General features: G+C 42.9%; 1 protein-coding gene across 2 annotated transcripts in view; it reads left to right on the forward strand.

Annotated features, from left to right (window-relative positions):
• The window catches only part of PKIA (cAMP-dependent protein kinase inhibitor alpha), a 65,502-nt gene that overhangs the window by 10,508 nt on the left and 33,152 nt on the right, over window positions 1-21,842 (forward strand). Inside the window, exon 1 of one of the 2 annotated variants that reach the window (XM_040354475.1) lies at window positions 18,383-18,497. The exons of the other annotated variant lie outside the window; for it this stretch is intronic. The gene's annotated coding sequence lies outside the window, so the exon portion shown is untranslated. Of the gene's footprint in view, window positions 1-18,382; window positions 18,498-21,842 lie in introns of those variants that run through there. 2 annotated transcript variants of the gene reach the window in all.

Below are 21,842 nucleotides of genomic sequence, written 5' to 3' on the forward strand. Positions count from 1 at the left end.
ATTACTCAGCTGCCATTCCTGAAGGTCTAGGACGAACGGGCCCCCTGGATGCGAACAGATTCAACTTTCACACAGTCCCACAAAACAAAACGTCTACTCCATTTGCTTCCTGATTCTTCCTCTCAATAAGCAAAAGCTTGCAGTCTGTAAGCAGTGTGTAGAAACAGCGGCCTCTTGTGGTCAAAACTCAGAATGACAATTATACACAAGGAGCGAACAATGGGATCTGCTTCACAATCTCACACTTCCACCCGGGAAAAGACTCAGTTTGGTACCCTCCCACTCCAGAGAGAAGTTCTCCATCCATTCACTTCCAGCCCCCTGCCCAGAGAGGGAAGCATAATAAATTAATAGATAAGCCATAGGATGGTAATAATAATAAAAGTATTGGTAATAGTGATTTCAAGCTCCACTTCTGTAGTGGATCAGGATGGGCACCACCAGGAAAGAAGAAGTGAGTCAAGAAGCTGGTCTTTATTAAGGACCACTTCTGTGTACTCTTCTTCCTTCCCGGCAGCGCCCCTCTCAATCCGCTATGGGGATAAGGCATGAAATCTCCACATAAAGTGCTGCTGCATTCTTCTAGTGTAAATATATTTTTAGTATATGTAAATCAAATCAAAAACCCAATATTAATATATCGAGAAGGAAAAAAAAAATTAAGAAAAAAATTAAGAAAAAACAAAGAAATAATTGTAGGAGAGATAAGGGCCATCATAAAGCCATACGACGGATAACCAGTATAGGTTGACATATTCTACCAAGCATTGGGAAACAAAAGAACCACATTCTATTAAGACTATTAATCCAAACAATATCAGAGTATATCCAAGGACAATTCTGATCCTAGCGCTCAATGGATAAGAATACGTTGAAGCAGAATAGCAGCTATTATAAATATGATGTGTAGAATAAAATAAATATGTCTCATTGAAACATTAACAGCGCTGAAAAAATATTAGGATTCATCTGAACTAAAAGTTCATAATCTGCTATAATCCATAAATCAAGAGTATCAATCAAAGGAACCCCATCCATATGATTCCCCTAAGAGAATGGTAGAGAACCATATGATGACTGGGTTCACTTCACTTCACTGATGTCAAAGCTGAGTAATAATAATAATAAAAAACAAATCCATTCCTGGTGTGTTCAGAAAATCCTGCCACTGTTGTGCCCCTTAAGGTATTCTACTCACCAGACCACAGTGGTGAATATAGCCTTGAACTCTCCACTTAAAGCGGGAGTTCACCCATTTAAGAAATTTTTTTTTTCTCCCATAATGTTCCTGCTCGTTCGGTCTAGGGGAATCGGCTATTTGTAGTAAAATATGAGCAGTACTTACCCGTTTTCGAGCTGCATCTTCTTCCGTCGCTTCCGGGTATGGGTCTTCGGGAGCGGGCGTTCCTTCTTGAGTGACAGCCTTCCGAGAGGCTTCCGACGGTTGCATCCATCGCGTCACTCGTAGCCGAAAGAAGCCGAACGTCGGTGCGGCTCTATACTGCGCCTGCGCACCGACGTTCGGCTTCTTTCGGAAAATCGTGACGCGATGGATGCGACCGTCGGAAGCCTCTCGGAAGACTGTCAATCAAGAAGGAACGCCCATTCCCGAAGCCCATACCCGGAAGCGACGGAGAGGATGCATCTCGTAAACGGGTAAGTACTGCACATATTTTAAAATAAATAGCCGATTCCCCTAGTAAAAACGAGCAGGAATCTAAGGGGGAAAAGTGCCCTCTAAGGGTGAACCCCCGCTTTAACTATGGATCATCAGCCACTCTCCTCCTGGCCCCAACACAGTTCAGCGTCAAAAGCTCTCCTCCAGGTGTCTACCGATTGTGTTCAGTGGGTGCATGCATGCATCATAAGCGGTCATGTAAGTGAAGCAGAGAATCACTCCTCTGCTGCCTCTTCCAGCAACGTTGCCCATTATTAGGTTCCTCGGCTTATATGCGTGTCGGCTTATACTCGAGTATATACGGTAAATGAGGTGGAGAGGCAGGACAGTAACATCACAATCTCCACCTCATCCACCTTATTGATTAAACGCAAAGCGTCCTCTGAATCACGCTCATTCCAAGCAAGCAACTTCCCGCCCCTCAGCGTGAGACCTACAGTATAAGCTAACTGCAATCACTATAGTGATTCCACAAGTATGGCACATGAATACTTACTTTGTTCTAAGCTAGACCAATGTAATTGCAAAATGCAAAAAAATTGCCATACCTAAAAATCTGTTTTAAAGTGTTACTAAACTCACAACAGTAGAATCAGTAAGTATATGCAGTAAGAGCCTCCGGCTCTAATCGTGTGCTTCAAAAATAATAAAAAATACATTGGCATCCATGCGTCTGGCGCCCTGCATGTAGATTAGGGGTCGGGCGCATGAATTGGGGGTTGGCCCGTATGGATGGACCACCACTGCAGCGCAGTATGAAAACTTCTCTTAAGCCCTGTACACACGATCGATTTGTCCGATGATAGACTGATATATTCAGCTGATGAGAAAAGGTATTTAGCAATTTATATTTACTAAAATTATTGCATGTTCTGTGGACACTTTGCATGGGAAACCAGCAGGGCTCAAGTCCTGCGGGAACGCGTGGGAACGGAGTTCCTGCACTTTTTTCACAGCAGGAACGCAGTTCCCTTTGCAGGACTAGAGCAGCCGAGAGCAGCCGAGCCGCCCGAGCCAATACTTCACTAAGCGGCGATGCCCAGCTCGAGTCACTGTCAGGGGCAGGCGAACCTTAGTAATTCTTTATGTTACTGGCCGCTTCCTGTATATGGATTCATCAGGTAGTGTGCGAGTATTCCGTCACTTCCTCGTTGCTGCAATGTCTCCTGAGAGCTTTTGTCATTGTTCCCAGGAGACATTGCGGAGGTCTGCCGTGAGTTATAGCGGGATTTACAAAGAAGCATGACAAAAGCTCCCAGGAGACATTGCGGCATTGAGGAAGTGACGGAATACCCGCACACTACCCGATGAATCCATATACAGGAAGCGGACAGTAACATAATAGTTTACTAAGGTACAGTGGATCGAAAAAAAAAACATGCGGTTTAGTAATTATGCATATGAGCGTATCATCTTTTTTTTTTTTGGTGGGGGAGTGGATCTTGGGTGGGAGTTCCCACACTTTTTTCCCTAGGACTTGACCCCTGGAAACCAGATATAGTGAATGCAAGGTCCTGGGTTTAGTAACACTTAAAACAGTTTGGTACAATTCTGAACAAACAATCCAAGGCATAAGCAGGGTCAGATTTATAGTTCTTACTCCTCTAGGCCAACTGTGTTTTGCTGCTCCCTCCTACCCTAGTGACTGGCTATGGTAGCCACACAAGTCATGCCAAAAATGGGGACAAGACGGGCTTCGTTACACATACTGCAGTCCTAAAAAAAAGCCTTGCCATCCTGGTCATGGCCTATTGTGGCTACACAGAAATCCAGTGCTGGGCACAAGAGGCCCTTATAAGACCCTAATCAATTTGTGATATTAATTTGTCATCATGCAACAAGCAATCCCCACGGGGACAGCACCAGCATAAATCATATTAGACAGTTAGTCAGTGTTTGGGTTTTATGTGTCTTTTTATTTAGAAAACACTTATCTGGTAAAGTCTGTAAGATCCGTGTTGGAATACACTGTGTATTTTATTCGTAAACACTGCTGTCTGCTTCATCAGTTGGCAAACACAAGACAGGATATGCAAGTGGGCAAATTATAACATCAAGTACTAATGGGTAGTATTAAAAATGATTTATTGTTTTACAGACAGAACATTAGCAATACGATAAAAGAGTTGTATCTGAATTAATAGAAAATATTAAAATCTCCCACAGACTATGCAGTACATATTTAAAGTGGTTGTAAACCCCCACCCGGAAGATACACCTACAGGTAAGCCTAGATTAAGGTTTACCTGTAGGTGTTTGCAGTATCTCCCAAACCTCCACGGTGTACATCGTTGTCTAAGATGCTTCGGGGGCTTCGATTCTAAGGTAAGTAATGCATAATGAGCTAGTATGCTAGTCATACTAGCTCATTATGGCTTTGTCTTGCAGGTGTTTTTTTTTTTTTTTTCAAGGGTTTACAACGGCTTTAAAGCTGAACTCCAGGATAAGCAAATGTTGTCTAAATACAAAAGCCACGTATATTTATATTTGAATCTTTGTGTATTTCTTGCATATCTGTGCAGTAATCCAGTGTGAAATGTTGCCTCTGTGTAGGAACTTCGGGCCAGATTCACAAAAGAGATACGACGGCGTATCTCCTGATACGCCGTCGTATCTCTGAGGCCCCGTACTCACGACCAAACATGTCTGCTGAAACTGGTCGGCAGACCAATTTCAGCAGACATGTTCCCTCGTGTGTACAGCCGCGCGGACAGGATTCCAGCAAACAATTGTCTGACAGACCGTTTCTGAGCAGACAACTGTTTCCCGGACTTGCTTTAAAACAGTCCGCTGGAAACCTGTCCGCCCGGACATGTACGGTCGTCTGTACAGACCTACCGTACATGTCCTGCCGCCCGCCATCCCTCGCATGCGTCGAATGACTTCGACGCATGCGTGGAAGCATTTTCAAGGCAGGCCGCCCACGCCGGCGCGTCATTGTCGCGGCGACACCGCGTCATCGACGCGTCGACACCGCGGACACGCCCCGCGTATTGTTTACGCGCGGTCTTCTGTTCGATGGTGTGTATAGCCATCGAACAGAAGTCCCCGGGCAGTCCCCGGCCAGACATGTCCGATGGAAACGGTCTGCAGACCGTTTTCATCGGACATGTCCTGCCGTGAGTACTCGGCCTGAGAGTATCTATGCGGCTGATTCATAGAATCATTTCCGCATAGATAGCCCTAATATCCGACAGGTGTAATTGACTTACACCGTCGGATCTTAGGATGCAATACTTCGGCCGCCGCTGGGTGGAGTTTGCGTCGTTTTCCAGCGTCGGGTATGCAAATTAGCTTTTACGGCGATCCACGAAGGTACGCGCGTTCGTTACGTCGTCGCTAGTCGGTTTTTCCCGTCGCAAAGTTAGGCCTGCTTTTTCATGGCTTAACCTTACACGAGCCATGTTAAAGTATGGCCGTCGTTCCCGGGTCGAATTTCAATTTTTTATTTTTTTTTGCGTAAGACGTCCGGGAATACGAAAGTATGTTACGCACGTCGCCATTCAAAAAACACGTCCGGGCGCCGTAATTTCACACAATGCACGTCGGGAAATTTCCTGACGGAGCATGCGCAGAACGTTCGGCGTGGGAACGCGCCTAATTTAAATGGTACACGCCCCATTTGAATTAGGCGGGCTTGCGCCGGACGTCTTTACGTTACTCCGCCGCAAGTTTATACTCAAGTGCTTTGTGAATCAAGCACTTACGAGGAAAACTTGCGGCCGTGTAACTTAAAGACGATACGTTACGCCGCCGCAGTTCTCTATGAATCTGGCCCTTCCTGTAAAAAAGACCAGTCACTGCTGCTCTTTGTCCTTTTGCAGGGTGACTGGTCTGGTCTCTGCCCCCTCCTGTTGTTTTCTGCAAACATTCTGTAGTGGGTGGGATTGCTAAATCCCTCCCACAGCTCTGCTGTCTACACAGGCCTCATGCAGCAATGTGACAATGTCACTGCTACATTTACAAAGTCAGAAGGTTTTTCAATTCCGTCAGGCCTTTTTCTGACACCTTTGTAAAAATCTGTATTTTTGCTAGAAAATTACTTAGAACCTCCAAACATTAAATATATTTTTTAAAGCGGAAGCCCTAGAGAATAAATTGTTGGGTGTTACACTTTTTTATGTCACACGGTATTTGCACAGCAGTTTTTCAAATGCAATTTTTTGGGGGAAATACACTTTTTTGAATTTTAATGCAAAAATACACAATACACAATACACAAGGGCCCTTTAACGCTGCTCTGTAGCAAACTCGTGGTAAACGCACATATGCATTTTTACCGCAATTTTTTTGTGTTTCAGATGCATTTCCTGTGGGTTTATGGTGCATTTTTGGGTTGCCTGCACCTGTAAAAATGTACATGTGACTCAAAAACGCACAAAAAAAGGCAAATCGCATTGTATTTTTACCACAATTTTACCAAGATTTTACCGTGATTTCCATTCATTTCAATGGGAAGCTGCGTTTTTGGTTCAGTTTTCAAAAATGCAGCAAAGATGCAGCATGCAGGACTTTTCAAAATGCACCGCACCCACAGCACAGTGGTGTGAAAAGTCCCATATGATTTAAAGCGAAAAAAAATCTTGCGTTTTCCTTGCAAATTAAAAAAACGCAGGAAAAACCTATCAGTGTAAAAGGGGCCTAACCCAATTTTTTGATAAAATATAAAAGATGCTGTTACCCTGAGTAAATAGATACCAAACATGTCACGCTTTAAAATTGCGCCTGTGCAATGCCAACAAACAATCAAAATGTTACCATCCATAGGCAACAATTTAAAAGCCTTCACAAGTTACCACTTAGATTTAAAGAGGAGGTCTAGGTATAAGAAATAGTGGTGATGTCGGCATGCCCGCCAAGGGTGTAGGACGGATTGTATGTATGAAATGCTTGTTTTTATCCTCGCTGTTGTAAGTAGAACTTTAATAAATTCTCATTCATTTATATTGGATGTTGCGCAACAAGTCTTTCCTCGTCTTGCTGCCATGCTTCATATCCGATCCGAGTACTGCTAAGGAGAAGTCTATGTGCTGCTTCCTACCAATACCATTAAAGGGTGATTGAAAACGCCAAGGGAGCCCTTACCTGGAGTGAGGGGTGAAGCTCACTAAGGCGATTATTGACCTATAATAGGTCTATTATTCTGGTAAGAGGCTGTATGTGTTGACCTGAAAGGGGAGCACTGGGTGATTGTCCCTGGAAGACATAAGGAGTCATTTATTTGGCACATTTGGATTATCACTTTATGGACTTTTTTTTAACTGTTTTAAGCATGTTTCTTTGCACTATATTTTGATGTATAATTGCACTTTGGTCATAATTCATCACTGAATTATTCATGATATCATTTAAAATGAACTGAGATACTTCTTGTTGATGCACTTTATAAGTATATAATTTGTATTTGGTGATTTAAATATTGATGCACTTTATCAATAGATGTAAAAAAGGGGGGGGGGGACTAATGCGCAAAACCAAACTATCCAGGGGCACTAAAAATAGTATTAGAATAAAATATTAAAATACGATAAATAAATTAAATTAAAGGCAGAGGCCACTACTAAAAAAGTGCTCACGCACCAAATGACATATGTATACAGGGGGGTGTAATGGCGCTTACCAGTTAAGGACTGAATAATCAAAGATATATCTAATACGCACAGCAATGTATGAAACTTGACCAGTATATCCAATAAAACGTGTTCCACTCCTATTACCTCAAAGACCCCTCATACATCAACAACCATGATGTGAAGGATGGAAATTGTGAAGATAATGAAATCCAAAATTATGACTAAAACACCAAATTAAAGTCATTCAATAAAAATATTATGAGACAATTGCAATATTATGTGATAATATCCAGTGCAAACACCAAATATGCAAATAATTAATATAAGTGTGAAGAAATAAATGATATATAAAATAATATAAAATCCAAAAAAGAAGGGTGAAAAAAACTTAAAATGTTCAGGAAATCGGTAAAAATATGTGCACCAAAAATTGTGCAGGTGAATAAATAAATAAATAATGTTCAGGCAATAAAGTGTTCAAAAAAATCTCAGTGCTAAAGAAAGTTTTCCAAAGTGCAAAGAATAAAAAATATATATATTAAAGTGCTTGATTCAATATTTCCCCAAAAGTGCAATAGTGCTTGAACAAAGGATGATGCTGCAGTCCACGGCAACGATCCTTCAGTGTAGTTGTGCAGATCAAATATTAAGGAAATACTAGCCTCTCACCTCAAGAAAGGCTAAACAAGCCTATAAGATGTAAATGGAGCCCAGCAGGTAAAGCTATGGATCCAGGACAGCTCAGCTTTCTTCAGTCATCCGACCACAGATTATCCAGACCGCTCTCAATAAAAGCACAATGCAATCTCCATAGTGTAGTAAGTAATGATGCGGTTTAATAAACAAAAGGTAGCACTCACATTTAAAATCACTGTAATCAGCATGCAGATGATTACAGGAAACCTAGTGTAAGCAGCAGATCTCCGCTCTCGGCCACGAGCAGAGATGACGTCACCGACGGCACTTCTCCTTAAGCTGACGCGTTGCGTGGCAGATCAACGCCACTTAATCATAGGTAGGAAGTGCCGTGGGTGAAAGGTGACTTATAAAGGGCTGCGGCTGGCGCGCTACTCGGCAAGTACAAGTGAATAATCAATGCGCCAGCCCAAATGAAAAAAAACAATCAAATTCCTATGGCATCCTTTTGAAATAGTAGCAAAGTAATGAGGAAATAGGAGTGGAAATAGGAGTGGAACACGTTTTATTGGATATACTGGTCAAGTTTTATACGTTGCTGTGCGTATTAGATATATCTTTGATTATTCAGTCCTTAACTGGTAAGCGCCATTACACCCCCCCTGTATACACTTTATCAATAGAGACACCACAACACATTCCCTTTGTTAAAATTTTAATTCAAAGGGGTTGTAAAGGTTCGTTTTTTATTTTCTAAATAGGTTCCTTTAAGCTAGTGCATTGTTGGTTCACTTACCTTCTCCTTTGATTTCCCTTCTAAATGTTGTTTTTCTTTGTTTTCTTTGTCTGAATTTCTCACTTCCCGTTCCTCCTCAGTAAGCTTGCCCCCATCATCCGAGCGGTGGTTAGTCAGCCAGAACAGCTTACTGAGGAGGAACAGGAAGTGAGAGATTCAAAGAAAACAAAGAAAAAAAAATTTAGAAGGGAAATCGAAGGAAAAGGTAAGTGAACCAACAATGCACTAGCTTAAAAGGAACCTATTTAGAAAATAAAAAACAAACCTTTACAACTCCTTTAATCCACAAAATCCTAGAACAAATATGCAAAGTTGCTTTTAACTAGGACTAAAGGAGACTTAAGGATATACCTGTACTTACGTTTTCAAATGGCTGTAGGTTAAAATAAAAACAAAGAGACATTAAAAAAAAGCCCATACACATGCATAACATATCCATACATATGTACATAAAGTACACAGTTAGGACAAATAGACGTATGCAAGTCCTCTATTTCCCAAACATTTCTATCAACACACATTAGAGCAAGTTTTTAAACCTTTTTATGATTACAGAAGCACAGCAGATTTCTTCCCCAATATGTCCCCATACTCACTTCACCAGACTGTTGTAATTATAAATACCACCAGTACTATTAGTTGTTACTGCAACATTTGTCAATAGCTCAGTTTTCCTTTTACATATGGATAGTTAGCAACAAAATTGCTAAAACAATCAAAGATTTTATCGCATGTATTTATATAAAAATAACCAATTACAAATACACAAGCTGGCTACAACAAATGAGAATGTATCTGTATTTGTGCAACAAAACATGGAATGGAGGTATCTGACAATTATGCAGAGAATTCTGTTTACATTTTTTAAAGAAGAAGAAATAATTAATTATAAGAAATCGAGGGCCAGATTCACAAATGAGATACGACGGCGTTTTTCCTGATACGCCGTTGTATCCCTGTTTCTATCTATGCGACTGATTCATAGAATCAGTTACGCATAGATAGCCAGAAGATCCGACAGGTGTAATTGTTTTACACTGTCGGATCTTAGGATGCAATACCGTGGCCGCCGCTGGGGGGGAGTTTGCGTCGTAAACCAGCGTCGGGTATGCAAATTAGGAGTTACGGCGGATCCACGACGGTTTTTCGCGTTCGCTACGTCGCCGCTAGTCAAGTTTCCCATCGCAAAGTTACACTTTTTTTTTGGTGCCTTAACTTTAGTCATCAAGTGTATTGCTGTCTAAAGTATGGCCGTCGTTCCCGCGTCGAAATTTAAAAATTAACGTCGTTTGCCTAAGCCGTCCGGGAATACGGAAGTATGCTACGCGCATTGCCGTTGAAAAAAATGACGTCACGGCGCGCAAAGCACGGCGGGAGTTAGGAAACGGAGCATGCGCAGTAGGTCCGGCGCGGGAGCGTGCCTAATTTAAATGGCACACGCCCATTTGAATTGGCCCGCCTTGCGCCGGAGGCCGCGGGCGTAGTTTTCTTCGCAAGTGCTTGGTGAATCAGGCACTTGCGATGAAAAATTGCGGCGGTGTAACTTATCTAGGATAAGTTATGCCGCCGCGATTCTACGTGAATCTGGCCCCCAGTTCCATGCGCCCATTAATTGGTTCCTATACCACAAGTGGTGGGGATATCTTTGGCTAAGAATATCCTGCATTCGAGCTTTATAGCTGACGCCCAGACAGATATAAATAATGCAAATGAATGTAGCTCTGTATTCTCAGACTGGGAGAAAGAGAATTAGAATGAGACGCCAATCTGTGGGTGAGAACCATGTGAGAAAAAGTCGCACCGAAGTCGGAACAAAGTAGTGCAAAAACTTGTTTTGGAGTCGCTGCGACATATGTGACACCAATTAGAACGGGGACCATTGAAATACATGGGTTTTGACTTGTCACATGTGTCAAGTCACACAACAACTTGCAGTAGTGGAAACAGAGCCTCAAGCCTCGTACACACGATCGGATTATGTGACGGGAATTGTGTGATGACAGGCTGTTGGCGGAAAATCTGACCGTTTGTATGCACCATCGGACAATTGTTGTCGGATTTCCCATGGACAAATGTGGGATAGCATGCTCTAAAATTGTCCGCCAACAATTGTGTGTTGTATATGTGCGTTGGGATGGTGGCGCTGCTGAACCAAGAGGGTTTAAGAAATTGTGAGTGTTCTTTCGTGATAATATCACGAAAGAACACTCACAATTTCTTAAACCTTCTTGGTTCAGCAGCGCCACCATCCCAACGCACATATACAACACACAATTGTTGGCGGATTTTGAGATTTTTTAGGGAGGCAGCAGCTCACTCACATATTCTAAGCGCGGATTCCTTTCTCTAGTTATAACAATTGTGTGTTGTCTGATTTTCCAATCGTGTGTACACAAGTCCATCAGACAAAACTCCAAAGTACAAACACGCATGCTGAGAAACAATGCTAACCATAACACAACATTAGCAGAAGTTGCTCAAAGGGTGGCGCTAAAGATCTGAAAAAACACGTTGTTTTGTGTTTGTTGGCTGACAATTCTTTGTATGCAAGACAAGTTCCTGGCCAACGCCCTTTGGACAAGTTTTGCTATCAGATTTCTTGCCCAGCTGGCACAGGTTTGAATCTCGTCCGGTTCAACAAAGACCGACTGAGAGTCAACCCATCTATGGGCAAGCCAATTGTACCCAAGCTGATCCAGCAATCGACTTGGGTACAACCAGCATGTCGGATTTTTGGCATGCAATTATTGCCAGAAGCTAAAGCCACAAGTAATAATCGCTGTGTTTTCCCAGACCGTTTAGCTTTTAGAATATTTCTGTGGAATTGTTTTATTATAATGTTAAATAGTTCAGCCAAAATAAAAATTACAAAAATCAGCACAAGTGACAAGGTATAACTTACAGTCAGTGGAATGTGTCCCTTGTGCTGATGCCTCTTCAGTTAGGTGAAATCCTCCTCAGTCCATGACCCCCCCCCCCCCCCCCCACACACACACACTGCTGCAGTCTTCTGGCGTGGTGGGGGTTAATAGAATCATGGGAGCTGCCAAGAGAGCCCAACAATGCCCGCCCTTTCTACACAGCTTCTCCATTCGTAATAACCATTACTACAGCTTCTATAAAGGAAACATGAATCAATGAATGGAGGACCTATCAGGTATCCACTCGTCCTCCAGTCATAGATCCTGTTGCACTCAAATAAGATATAGTAATGGCTTCTATGAATGGAGTAGCTAGGCAGCAAGGGTAGGCATAGTCAACTCACTATTTTACCTGGGTACACTTGATGAGAGCCTATGACAACTCCTCGGTTCTAATAATCTCCATCACACTGGAAGATTACAGCAGCATGAGTGGGGGCACGTGGACTGAGGGTGATTTCAACTAAAAGAAGAGGCATCAGCACAAGGGAAACATCCTACTGACTGCAAGGAATGCCACTTGTGCTGATTTTTGTTGTTTTCTTTTTTTGGCTAAAAATCAAAGTACTGCCGCGTTTTGCTAGAGCATTTTGAAAAACCGATGGTGTATAGGCAACGTCGTTTTTTAAAATGAAGTTTAAAAAATGTCGTTTTTTTTCATGAGAAAAAAATACGTTTTTTTACAAGACAAAAAACGACCGTGTGTACGCGGCATTAGTCTACAACCATATATTAGTTATATGCTGGTACCATGCCTGGTCCATTTGCAACACCATGAAGAACCTATACAAATACCAACTGAAAGTCTGTATTTGCATGTCTCCTGACACCCCATGTGGGTCAAAGATTGTTGGTTACATTACCAGCAATGAAGAAGGCTACTGAACTGGCTAGAACTAGTTTCTGTTTCACATTTTTATAGCTTACAGTAAATGGCCTTTTCCATATGCAGAAACATAGATGTACGCAGCCTATTGCATTGGGGTGTGCATCGCAAAGTTCATACACACATGCGCAGTAGAGCAGTGGAGGGTATCAGTAGAGCAGTGGATGGTGTCTGCAGCGCAGAGGATGGTGTCAGTAGGGATGAGATTGGTGTCAGTAGTTTTTTGTTTTTGTTATGTTGTTTTGTTTTTACAATTTTACTTTCTTCTTCTTATTTTTTATAATATTATGTTGGTTTATTATTTTTTTTTACAATTTGTTAGGAGTCCACTGTAGATCTTCACACTGAGCTCCCAGTCTCTCACTAGACGTCCAAGATCCCAGCTGCTACTGGATCCCCTGAGCTCTTCCACAGCTAACCCACTGTATACTTCTCAAGCTTCACCCACACTACCCCCAGCGTCCCTGACTTGACTCTACTGAAGCTTTCTCTCTTCTTTTCACCATCCCTGGCTGGTAAAAAAGGCTGCTCTGGTTCTTCAGACTTTATGCACTGGCCTCTGATAACAGGAGTGGTTGTCTCTTGGTGGACACTGCTTTCCTTTTACCTCTGACATTGATCCTGATTTGCCTCTTATAATAGGAGTGGGCGGCCTTTATGGCAACTGTTTCTCCTTCAACTCTGGTAACATTCAGTTCACCATCCAGCTGAACCTCTGTAGCTTGGTTAGGCTCTCGACCTGAAGCCCCAATCCTACGCTGCTTCTCACAGTCCTGGATAGGCCTCAGACAGCCTAGCAGTCATTTGCTCCTGGATAGGTCTCAGGCTTCTTGCATATCAACCGGGAGCAATACAACACACGTCCACCCAGACAGCCATCCAAGTGGCACAGAACCCTGATGACCTGACTCATCCCGAAGGAATAGGCTCTCCCAAGAGTCCATGTGGCCAAAGAGACTTCTACCAATTAGCTGGGACAACCTATCCACTCCTAACCCAAACTCACTATGCCCTTGTCATTCTAAGGCCACAGGCAGCAATGCCACCTAGTGACAGAAGAGAGAGGTGCACCAAACTCAGGTTTAGGGAAAAAGTCAGTGGATCACACTAACAAATAGCCAGGCTAGTTACCACCTAGCAGACTTAATTATGAGCAGCCCTGTTTAGGATCAGGGTGCTATACAATTTCAAAGATGCTTTCAATAATGGCTAGGAGGGAAGTAGTTAAAAAAACAATTCAGCAGTCATAGCTGCCATAGTTGTATCCCCAGTAGTTTTCTGTAACTGGAAAACCATAGCCATTCCTACCTGCATTTTATACATAGTATTGTTTGATGTAAAATGACAGGTTAACTTTATTAACCTAGGTTACTATAATAACTGTAGTTACTTTAATAACTGGGGTTACTTTCATAACTGAGATTTCAGTCAACACCTTGAAGTGAAACATCTTGAAAGTTTCTATATTTGCAGGCAATCTTTACCATTGCATGCCCTCCTAAGTATTTACAGGGTGTGTTAGTCAGTAAAGTCTTTTTTTCAAACAGCAGCTGATAAACCTATCCATTTCTCATTTTCACTTGTACACTGTATAAAACAACAGCTGTTTCTGCATGAGGAAGAGATAAATTCCATACTTGCCAACATCTGAACATAATATGTACAGACATTTTGCTGCTGGTCACGAGCATGCTTTCTCTTTAACTGTTTGAATAAAGGACATCAACTGAATACAGCGTATATGTTGGCAACCCACTTCCTGCTCCCTCCATTTAGCTTATATTCCATGACCTCATTTACCATAATATTGTTGCTAAGAACCGTCATGATTACCCCATAACCTCCAATTAGATTTTAAATTGATCAGACAAATTGCAGCTGGAACCTGGAAATCTAAACATGATTTGTACAATGAGAAAATGCAGACATTTCATATTATGACCAACGATGAGCAAATATTAGAACACAGGGGCGGACTGACCATTGAGTCACTCGGCACTGCCCGAGGGCCCCATGCCACTAGGGGGCCCCATCAGGGTTGCCAGGCTCAGTAAAACCAGGGACAGTATGTAAAAATCTGTGTTTTTTTTTAGATCTGTCCCTGATATGTCCGAAACTGACATGCTTTTAATGTGAATATCCCAAGATTTTAGCTGCCCTGCCTCTGCACTGCCTCCTGGCATGGTGGCCATCTGTAAGCCAGAGGGGCCCCATAATCTTCTATTGCCCGGGGGCCCCATGAGTTGTCAGTCCGCCCCTGTTAGAACATTTGCTCTACTGGTGATTAGGGATGAGCTTCGAGTTCGAGTAGAACTCATGTTCGACTCGAACATTGCCTGTTCGCCTGTTCGGCGAACAACGAACAATTTGGGGTGTTCGCGGCAAATTCGAAAAACCGCGGAACACCCTGTTAAAGTCTATGGGAGAAATCTAAAGTGCTAATTTTAAAGGCTAATATGCAAGTTATTGTCCTAAAAAGTGTTTGGGGACCTGGGTCCCGCATCAGGGGACATATATCAATGCAAAAAAAAGTTTTAAAAACTACCGTTTTTTCGGGAGCAGTGAATTTAATAATGCTTAAAGTGAAACAATAAAAGTGAAATATTCCTTTAAATTTCGTACCTAGGGGGGTGTATAGTAAGCATGTGAAATAGTGCATGTTTCCCGTACTTAGAACTGTCTCTGCACAAAGTGTCATTTCTGAAGGAAAAAAAGTAATTTAAAACTGACTCGCGGCTATAATGAATTCTCCGCTCCCTTCAGGTCTGGTGTGTATTTTAAGGGGAACTCCACCCCAAATGTAAAAAAAAATGGCGTGGAGTTCCCCCAAAGATCGACACCAGACCCCTTATCCGAGCACGTAACCTGGCCAGCCGCAGAAAAGAGGGGGGGCGAGAGAGCGCCCCCCCTCCTTAACCATACCAGGCCACATGCCCTCAACATGGGGAGGAGGGCCTAATCCCCACAACCCTTGCCCGGTGGTTGTGGGGGTCTGTGGGCGGGGGGCTTATCAGAATCTGGAAGACCCCTTTAACAAAGGGGACCCCCAGATCCTGGGCCCCCCATATGTGAATTGGTAATGGGGTACATTGTACCCCTACCATTTCACGAAGGAAGTGTAAATGGTTGTAAAAAAACACACACACACACCGTGGAAAAAAGTCCTTTATTAAAAAAATAAAAATAATCCAGCGGTGGTAATACACTCTCGGTCCTGGCTCCGCTCCAACGTTGTCGGTATCCAGCGACGGGTGATCTCCTCTCCGGTCCAGCGATGAGAAGATCGTCCAGGATACAGAGCGCAGCATCACCGGCTGCCTGTCTCCACCGGAGACAGCCCGGCGAATGGCGCTGCTGGAGCTAGTGACATTTCTTATATAGATGAGGCGGGGCCACCCGTCACGTGACCCCGTCCCCCTCTGACGCACCCTCTGCTACATCACTGGGGAAGCCCAGGCTTCCCCCTTGCGTCAGAGGGGGCGGGGTCACGTGACGGGTGGCCCCGCCTCACCTATATAAGAAATGTCACTAGCTCCAGCAGCGTCATTCGCCGGGCTGTCTCCGGTGGAGACATGCGGCCGGCGATGCTGCGCTCTGGATCCCGGACGATCTTCTCATCGCTGGACCGGAGAGCAGATCACCCGCCGCTGGATACCGACAACGTTGGAGCGGGGAGCCGGAAACCGAGAGTGGATTACCACCGCTGGATTTTTTTTTTTTTTAATAAAGGACTTTTTTCCATGGTGTGTGTGTGTTTTTTTACACCTATTTACACTTCCTTTGTGAAATGGTAGAGGTACAATGTACCCCATTACCAATTCACATAGGGGGGGCAGGATCTGGGGGTCCCCTTTGTTAAAGGGGTCTTCCAGATTCTGATAAGCCCCCCCCACAACCACTGGGCAAGGGTTGTGGGGATGAGGCCCTTGTCCCCATCAACATGGGGACATCCTCCCCATGTTGAGGGCATGTGGCCTGGTACGGTTCAGGAGGGGGGGCTCTCTCATCTCCCCCTCTTTTCCGCGGCTGGCCAGGTTGCGTGCTCAGATAGGGGTCTGGTGTGGATTTTTGGGGGAACTCCGCGCCATATTTTTTTTAAATTTGGGGTGGAGTTCCCCTTAAAATACACACCATACCTGAAGGGTCTGGAATGGATATTTGGGGGGAACCCCACGTCATTATTTTTTTTAAATTGATGCCTGGGTTCCCCTTAATATCCATACCAGACCTGAAGGGCCTGGTAATTGAATTTGGGGGGACCCCACGCTTTTTTTTTATTTTTTATGAATGAATTCTCTCTGAATTGTCGGGAGCCGACAATTCATTATAGCCGCGAGCCAGTTTTAAATGACTTTTTTTCTTTCAGCCCTGGTTCACACTGGGTACGATTTGGAACGATGTCAAATCGCATCTCAAATCGGCGGTAATTGTCGGCAATGGCACTGTCCTAATCAGTGCGACGCCGCATCTGCGATTTCAAAAAGTAGTTCCTGTACTACTTTTTGCGATTTTGGGCCGCGATTTACATTAAATTGCGGCCGAAATCGCGGCAGATCGCGGCCGCGAAATCGCGGCAAAATCGCGGCCGTGAAATCGCGGTAAAATCGCGCATTTTACCGCGATTTTGAATTCGCAGCAGTGTGAACCTAGGCTCAGAAATGACACTTTGTGCAGAGACAGTTCTAAGTACGGGAAACATGCGCTATATCACATGCATACTTTACACCCCCCAGGTACGAAATTTAAAGGAATATTTCACTTTTATTGTTTCACTTTAAGCATTATTAAATTCACTGCTCCCGAAAAAATTGCAGTTTTTAAAACTTTTTTTTGCATTGATACATGTCCCCTGGGGCAGGACCCAGGCCCCCAAACACTTTTTAGGACAATAACTTGCATATTAGCCTTTAAAATTAGCACTTTAGATTTCAAATAGTCTCACTCACAAATCTCTGGTCCATGTGTGAGTGAGATGCTCCATTTACTGACTGTAGAGGATATAATATAATACTTCTTTCTAGTGAATGAAACACTGTGCTACATTCTGTGCTTGAACTGCCTTGAACTTATCCTTACATGACGTGTTCATGGTGTTTATCTGTCTGCCAGTCTGCAGGGACAAGCTAGTCATGTCCTGACTACCTGAGAGCATCAGCTATTATCTGTATTAGCCATCCGTTTGCAAACCCGTTTATTTGGCAGGTGAGTCTAATGGCCCCTACATGAGATCTGAAAATCATATGAAAAATATTGCTTTGGAATCGATCGTATGATAATCTGATCGTTAGTACACAGCTTCCGAGTTCTGATCACGACAGTTCATGCAATATTATCCGATGAGACAAGCATGAAAATTTTTCTCGTACAATACCAGATTATACGAGTTTTGTTTAATCAGTACAGTTTTCGTCTGAAAATACAATACATTACATCACTTCTGAATTTTTGTTCTGTCAGATGAGAGTTTCATAACTTTAGTAACCTCTCCATTTTTGATATGGAGACTAGAATGCACTAAATACAAAAACGAATGATCATTCGTCCAATAATCTCATTGTGTGTACCAGGAATAAACCTGCTGAGCATACTCTATTGCAGGGATCTCCAAACTTTCTAAATAAAGGGCCAGTTTACTGTTCCTCAGACTTTTAGGAGGGGGACGTACTGTACCCAGTAGAAGTAAACAATCCAACTTGCAGTGCATTTGTAGTGCAGAGTGGATTTTCCTTTAGTAAATCAACCCCAATGCACATTATATAAGTGTTTATGTCGGATCAGGACCCCCAAAGACTGTACGATCAGGCTGCAGGGAGTGCTTCTATCCAGCCCTTGGTAGTTGGTTAAAGCATCACTTATAGGGACAGCTGTCACAGTCTTTAGCAAGGTGATGACATAGCAATCCATAAATAGAGAAGCAGCAATGGAGGCTGCAATCTGCCAGCAGTGAGATGTAAATAGCACTCCTAAGGCCTCCTCCACCAGGATTCTGTATGCAAGAAACTGAAAAGTGAGTAATTCTTCTTTATTACACTATTGTAGAGAACAGTTGACTTCCACACCCCTAGTACTTACAGTATACCTTGTATACACTAGGTATGTGTACAGCTGACGTTAAATGTGATTGCTGTCAGATATATTTTAAAGCTGACATTTTTGGAGCAATAGTTTATTTAGTGTAAGGGAAATGTTTTCAAAATGAACAATATATTAATTATTCTTTATGTTGTACATTAGACATGTGGGTGGATTGATGACATGCTCTGCATACAGTGAAGAAATCTGTTTTACTTTTTAAATATCAATGCTGTAATTGCAAAGTCATCATCAGTGGCTTTTGACATCTTTCGAACCTCTAGCTCTATAACTGAAAAATTGCATGGAGTTAGAAACACGTAAAGCTACCTGAGCACTGAGGAATTATTCAAAATGTAACATTATTCTGGTCACTGACACTAAACTCTGGCTTTAAAAAACTAAAAGTATGCATTCTTAACTCACAAAGCTCTATTGCTTCTATTGCTCTCAGCTGCCTCCAAATCTTCAAATTCCTTTTTTTTGGCTTCTGTGTCCTAACTTCCTGCTATAGGGTGGCTACATTGGTTCTCCATCCTCCCACTGTATGTAGGAACTTAGCCACCCTCTCTTAGGCCGCGTACACACGGTCGGACAAAACCGATGAGAATGGACCGAGGTTCAGTTTCATCGGTCCAAACCGACCGTGTGTATAGCCCATCGGTCTGTTTTCCTTCGGTCCAAAATTTTAAAACATGCTTTAAAATCGAACCGATGGACCGCTGCCCGATCGGTCCAAACCGATGGTTAGTACAGAAAGCATTGGTTCAAAACCCGCGCATGCTCAGAATCAAGTCGACGCATGCTTGGAAGCATTGAACTTCGTTTTATTCAGCACGTCGTGTGTTTGACGTCACCGCGTTCTGACCCGATCGGTTTTTGGAACGATGGTGTGTACGCACATCAGACCATCAGGCCACTTCAGCGGTGAACCGATGGAAATGGCCCTTCGGACCATTCTCATCGGTTTGGAACGACCGTGTGTACGCGGCCTTACTCCCTCCCAAGATGGACTATGAGATGTGTATTGTCCATAGAGCAACACACGTGACCACAACTGACGTGCACTACCCATTTCAAGGGAGAAAATTAGAGGTTCAGGAGCTCACAGAGGACATTACAAGGAGGCAGAAAAACATAGTGAGAAGCACTTTCATGAAAAATAGATTACACGGCCATTAAGTAGTTAATGTGCATGGATTATTTTTGGAGAAATAAGGTATCATTTAGCCCTGGTTCACACAAGATTCTCCACATCGTATCGCACTGCTTGGCAATCGCACAGCGTCCAGGCAATCTGCTGCAGGTGTCAGAGTAATGCCGCGTACACACGATCAGTCCATCTAATGAGAACGGACCGATGGACCGTTGTCATAGGTTAACCGATGAAGCTGACTGATGGTCCGTCGCGCCTACACACCATCGGTTAAATAACCGATCGTGTCAGAACGCAGTGATGTAAAACACAACGACGTGCTGAAAATAATGAAGTTCAATGCTTCCAAGCATGCGTGACTTGATTCTGAGCATGCGTGCCTACTAACGATCGGTTTTGACTTATCGGTTAGGAATCCATCGGTTAAATTGAAAGCAAGTTTTCTTTTTTTTACCCGATGGTTAAATAACCAATGGCGCCCACACACGATCGGTTTTGTCCATCAGACCATTCTCATTGGTTTAACCAATCGTGTGTACGCGGCATTAGATTAATGACACCCCCAAAACAGAACACAAAACACAGTGCGATGACCAGAATCGCATTGCATGGGTGGGAACACACTTGCAATGCGATTCAGGTGTGGAGGAAAAAAAAGGGTCCTACACCAGTTTGTATGACTCAAATCGCACTGCATAGACATTGCATGTGATTTGTACAGGAACGGGGTACGATTCCTGTGTGGATCATATGTGGTGTTTTCCACGCACCAGTGTGAACCTAGGTTCAGTGTCCTTTTAACAATATTACTGCTGTTTGCTGCTTTCCCCCAAATGTCATTGATATTTATCCCCAAATGAGTCTTAATACAACCAAGTAGTTTAACCGTCTTATCCAATAACTTGGGACATGATTGGGAATTCAGTTTGAGCTCTGGATCCATCTGTTGTTTTATACATTTCATATTGCTTTGTAACTTTTCAATCTGATTATTTTTTCTCTTACAACAAGTGTTTATATTGCATTCCTTTTTTTAAATGTACAGTATTATAGAAGTATGTTGAAAGCCAAGCACTGTTATTTAAGGTCAATAAAGAAGAACTCCAAGCAAATTAAAATAAATAAAATTACTTTAGATTTACTTTAAAGCAGACCTTCACTCACACATCTTATCACCCTAATGCCGCGTACACACGATCACTTTTTGTGATGAAAATAAATGTAATTTTTTATCATGAAAAAAAATGACATTTTTCCAACTTCATCATTAAAAATGATGTTGCCCACACACCATCGTTTTTGAAAAATGATGAACAAAGTGACGGCACTCTAAAGGGGAAGTTCTATTCGCCTTGAGGCTGCTTTTAGCTGGTTACTTGTTAGTAAAAGACGATTTGTGCTTTTTTGTCTGTTACAGCGTGATGAAAGTGCTTACTCCATTATGAATGGTAGTTTTACCTCTCGTCTCATAACTTGCTTCTGGGCATGTGCGGGTTTAAAACGTCGTTTTTGCCCACACACGATAATTTTTTATGACACAAAAAATGACATTTTAAAAAATGACATTTTAAAAAATGACATTTTAAAAAATGACATAAAAAATTGAAGCATGTTCTAATTTTTTTTGGTCGTTTTTCAGAAGACAAAAAACAATGTTTTGCCCACACACGATCATTTTAAATGACATTTTTAAAAATGTCATTTTATTTCATCACAAAAAGTGATCGTGTGGCATCAGTCGCTCTATCCTCTTTCGGTTACACATTTGTATTTTTTTTTTGGGTAGCAGCGGGTACTTGCTCTCACTTCCTCATTTCTTACCTAGGCGAGGATAACTTAAGCCCTGAATACACGCTCGGTTTTCTCGGCAAGAAAACCGAGGGGGAACCCGGGAACCTGCGGCGTAAGTTTGCCTGTGTACACACGGCCGGGTTTCTGTCGGGAAAACTACGGGGAGAGCTTTGGCCGGGAATCCCGGCTGTGTGTATACTCCCTCGCAGCGTTTCTCCATAGGAAAACTGCCAGGTTTTACTGTCGGCTTCCCCCGCAGTTTTCCTGACAGGAAACCCGGCCGTGTGTACGGGGCTTGAGTCTTTGGTCAATTGATCCTGCCTGCAGCCTTCT

The sequence above is a fragment of the Rana temporaria genome, chromosome 5 (genome assembly GCF_905171775.1).
Source record: "Rana temporaria chromosome 5, aRanTem1.1, whole genome shotgun sequence".
In the NCBI taxonomy this organism is placed as follows: domain Eukaryota; kingdom Metazoa; phylum Chordata; class Amphibia; order Anura; family Ranidae; genus Rana; species Rana temporaria.